Raw genomic sequence first — 4,901 nt, 5'->3', positions numbered from 1 at the left:
ACCAATGTATTGAGGTACCTTCAAATAAACTAGACATAGCAAGGCAATGAGCCACACTATTACATTCCCCGGGAACATAAGAAACTTTGCTTTCCACCAATTCTGATAACAGGACTTGAATGTCAGAGACTATGAACCCCAAATTAGAGGTCAGCAAGGTCACCCTTACAAGCCTCCTTAGCTTCAATGGAATCGGTCTCCACCTGCAACCTCAACAAGCCAAAACGCAGCGCCAGTCTGATTCCTTCGCGAATTGCTAGTAGCTCGACCTGTTTTATGGAGCAGCATCCTTGAGAACGCCAGCTACCTGCCACCATAAACTCCCCATTCACCCCACGAATCACCGCTCCAGCTCCACCGACACCCTCCCCAACTTCACAGCCCCATCGACGTTCAATTTGACCAATTGTCTCTGGGGGCCACCCATCTTAGTTGTTTGGGCACCTTCACACAACTGGGGTGTAGATTAGCTTGCCTAAACTCATGCAACCCGCTGAGAGCACGCTGGGCAACTTCTATGGGATAAAAAACTTTACCTTCCCAAAGAAATTTATTACGTTCCGTCCACAAGGACCCCATAAGCATCAAAACGGCATCGAAATTGACACCGTCTTTCACCAACAAGTGCATTACCCATTCCTTCGCCGTGTCTAAACCAGAGTCCTCCCCACTCAGCCCAACACGAGCAGCACACCACACAGCTCGAGAAAAACTGCATTCTCCAGTCACGTATCTTAGTCTCCCACAGGGCATCACAATGAGGGTACGAAGCATCAATCCGAACCCCTTTCTTACCCAGATTGACTCTAGTCGGAAGTATATCACTGCAAATGCGCCACCCACAAACCTTGACCTTCGGTGGAACCTGAGCCCTCCAGATGGCTTGCCGCAGGCCACTATAGGCCCCGCCAGTATTGGATGAAGATGACGCCGCAAGAGACGCTAGCGCACCACTATCCAAAGCTATTTTGTAAGCACTCTTCGCTGAGAATTGGTCCGTACGATCATAATGCCACATGATCCTATCTGGTACCCCTCGAAAGCTCAACGGAATGGAACTAATTAAACGGACCTCCTCCGCGTCAAAAAGGCTGTGGAGCAGATCAACTCTCCATAGTTTATTTTCATGAGAAATCAAGTAGCTAACCAAAAGATTCTCCATAGACCGAGGGGGCGGTGTGAGAATTCTAAAAGTCAGCGGATGAGGAACCCAACGATCTCGCCAAACAGAAACCGAGGGCCCATCTCCAATAGCCCACCGTGAGCCTTCTTCCAACACAAATCTAGCCCTCACAATACTCTTGCAGTAGTAAGAAGCCGTGGGTACTCCGAAGCTTCTCAGAATTGAAGTCTCTTGGGAATCAATGCCTTCCTGCTGGTGATATCCCTTTGCAACCAGGCAAGCTTTAAATCTTTCAACATTACCATTAGGCTTTTTCTTGACTCTAAAGACCCACTTGCAGCCAACAACATTTTGAGAGGAAGATGGAGGTACTAAGGTCAAAGTACCCGTGGATTGCAAGGCATTACATTCATCTTGCATAGCAGACCTTCAATGAGCATGCTTAGATGCTTGCAGATATGTAGTTGGTACATCATCAATATCTAAAGGAAGGAGATGCTTAGTAGCCACATAAACTTTAGGCTTATAGATTCCAGCTTTGGAACAAGTGAGCATGGGATGAATTTCACCCGTAGGCACTGGAGGAGATGGATCACTTGAAGAGAAAGGTTTTGTGAGGGAAATATGATCAAAATTATGAACAGAACTTGAAGATTCATGATTCTATGCTTCACCAATATCTGAACCTGAAAAAGGAGACCTTGAAGAGGACCTTGAAAGTGGAATAGAGAGCTGGAGATCCATAGAAGGTGAAATAGATTCTTGAATAGCAGCTGCTGCCTTAGGAAGAGATTGAAAGGGATATGCAGTTTCATTAAACTGCACACGTCTTGAAATATAAATTCTGCCAGTTTGTGGGCCAAAACACCTATACATACATTACAACTTCCTCCAAATGAATGACCAATACTGCAACCACTTACAGGACAAATCAATGACCGCAACGTAAACCGGGCGAGGTTGCATTACTTCATCCGACTCTACTACTGCACAATGAACCGGGCGAAAATAACAAAAAGAATATAAATTAGCACTGAAAACAAGTAAAAATAAAAACATAAATTACTTCGACTTTGTGTTCATTTTCTCAGCAATCAAACAGAAAATTATATCACAAGAAAGTGTGGGAAATTGACCAACCAGGAAGCTCCAGATCTACGAACGAGGACATCATTTCGGGGCAGGATTGAGGGTGCGAGTATCGAGCAATGGCCTAAGACGAAAGCCCCTGAGGGTTTCCGCACAGGGCACAGTTCCACGACCACTGATCCAGCTCGCAGAACGTGTTGAAATACGCCCAGCGGTTCTCGCACCTTGGCAACAGCTGGCCGTCCGATCCTTATGCCGGCGACTGGCCGTTCTCGTCATTCGTCGCGAACGGCGTCACCGAAACGCCCCATGGGATGCCTGAGCTCTCGTGGGCCCCAGCGTCGATCGGAAACCGCGACACGGAGGCCCGGACCGCCATACAGAGAGCGGGGTGTGGTGATTTTCGGGTTTTTTTTTTTTTAATTTTCTTTTTTGGGGATTTTCTCGGGAAACAAACGGCGGATGAGAAGTAGGACGGGTGCACGTTGGCTGACTGCTAGTTATGCCACGTCATGAACCAGTGGTTTTGTGCCAACTAGCAAGATGTTTGTTGATTTGGCATATCAGCTCTCATGCCACGTCATGAAAAGGTCCGGCCCGGTCCACCTTCAAAAATTTATTTATTTATTTTTGTGGTAACTTCAAAATTCTTTGGCCATGCTAGCTTAGAGCAATTAAAAAGGTCCCCAAGACTATTCAGTTTTCAATCCACATCAATGAATAGTAACTAATCTTAATAAAAAGTAATTGCTTTTTGCATCTTCATCCCTACATTGAATAGCCTTGGTAATAGGTAATAAAATATTAGTAATTTTTTATTTATAAAATAATACAAAATAATTTAATTTGTAATTTCGGATAATATTTTTAATCGTTCTTATTGCACCACGTGTCATTATTCGAAAAGACAATTATTCGTGATGGATTTTGATAAAATTTTTATCCAATGTTGTCGTGCCACGTGTCGTTACCTTTTCAGAATCGTTAATGATAGATTTCTGATAAGATTTTTAACCAATCACGTCACACTACGTGTCACAATCTGTTTACAATTTTTGAGGATAGATTTCGACCAGATTTTTAACGAATGACGGTATGCCACATGACATTATCTACAATCTAATCCTTTCTGAATTCTCCATATAATCCACCATCCATCCTTAGAAATCTCGCACCAATTTTCTGAAGATCTTTATCATTATTCATAGTTTCTGCTTCCTTCTTCACCAAAATCAAAATCTGTATCATTATTCTTAGTTTCTGCTTCCTTCTTACAATATCTTCTTCTTCAAGGATGATGTGGGAAATCGATCAGCAAGAGGAAGAATTGTTTAGCAAATTAGAAGGAATGTTCAATCTCCAGGTGGCCCAAAATGAGAAGGGAGAGGATGAGGGGCGTAGAAGGAGAGATGACGAAGCAAGAATGGGCAGAGCCTCGCATTCCCATCGAGTCATCCAAGCTGTAGGTCAGATCTGCAGGCCTAGTCATTCCGGAAGCCTTGATAGAAGCAAGCAAAAACGAGGTATGGAACTTTTGGACGATTATTTTGCCCGTAATAAGGCATTCCCTGATACGTACTTTAGACATCGTTTTAGAATGGAATGACATTTGTTCAACAAAATCATGATTGCTATTTGCAGCTAGGATTCTTACTTTGTGCAAAAGAATAATGCTTTTGGTGCTATAGGTCTCTTTCCTAAGCAAAAAATTATTATTGCTATGCTTGCATATAGAGCATCTGTAGACCAAGTGGATGGGATTGTGAGAATGGGGAAATCAACCATTCTTGAGTCCTTGATGAGGTGTTGCGGAGTAATCGAATCTATGTACATCGTATAGTACCTCCAGAGACCTACTAACATGGACTTGTAAAGGCTTCTGAAGAAGGGCGAGATGCAAGGTTTTCTTAGGATGATTAGAAGCATCGACTGTATGCATTGGACCTGGAAAAATTGTCCAAGTGCATGGCAAGGCCCTTATGGGGACCGAAAATGAGCAAAAAGTATCATTTTGGAGGCGATGACATCTTTTGATACATGGATTTGGTACGCATTTTTCGGGGTTCCAAGGGCTCAAAATGACCTCAATGTCCTTGTCCAATCCTTAGTGTACAACGATGTCTTACAAGGAAAGACACCAAAAGTACTGGGTCAATAAACATAAGTACGACGGGCCATACTACCTAGCAGACGACATTTACCGAAGGTGGTCATCATTTGTCAAAACAGTTCCACGTCCGCGAAGTGCAACGGAAAAACACTTTGCAAGTTGTCAAGAGGGCTGCAGGAAGGATGTGGAGTGTTGTTTTGGTATCTTTGAAGCTCGATGGGCAATTGTTAGGGGTGCTGCCATAATGTTTGAGGTAGAGTCGCTTCGATATATCGTGATGACGTGCATCATTCTTTACAACATGATTGTGGAAGATGAGTACGATTATGATGTCGTTGATGAATATGAGTACGACATTCTTGTACGTCTCCTTCGCACCACGTCTGCTTTCTTCAACTTCCAAAAATATTTAGAATTTGGAGACTTTCCTTCTAAAGTTGTGTTCATAATGTTACGATCTCATTGAGCCATTCTTTCTTCTCTAACCTGTTCCTTTTCTTGCCTAAGTAGCTCTCTTTGTCTCTCATTAGCTTGAAATTCTCTCTCAACAGCAACAGCTTTTGCCTCCTCTCTAGCCTT

The 4,901-nt window shown here is 43.3% G+C and overlaps 1 long non-coding RNA gene across 1 annotated transcript; it reads right to left on the bottom strand.

The window, feature by feature from the left end:
* Nucleotides 1-1,825: 1,825 nt before the first annotated feature.
* Nucleotides 1,826-2,721, bottom strand: LOC125470469. The gene is made up of 3 exons (XR_007252738.1): nt 2,264-2,721; nt 2,052-2,109; nt 1,826-1,835 (listed from the first exon to the last, which is right to left on the bottom strand). It is a non-coding gene; the product is annotated as an uncharacterized LOC125470469 (long non-coding RNA).
* Nucleotides 2,722-4,901: the final 2,180 nt, after the last annotated feature.

This window comes from the organism of the source record quoted next, unplaced genomic scaffold (genome assembly GCF_019419815.1).
Source record: "Pyrus x bretschneideri cultivar Hongxiangsu unplaced genomic scaffold, Pyrus_bretschneideri_v1 Contig5, whole genome shotgun sequence".
In the NCBI taxonomy this organism is placed as follows: domain Eukaryota; kingdom Viridiplantae; phylum Streptophyta; class Magnoliopsida; order Rosales; family Rosaceae; genus Pyrus; species Pyrus x bretschneideri.
The sequence above is the reverse complement of the archived record's forward strand: the minus strand, read 5'-3'. Positions and strand labels throughout refer to the sequence as shown.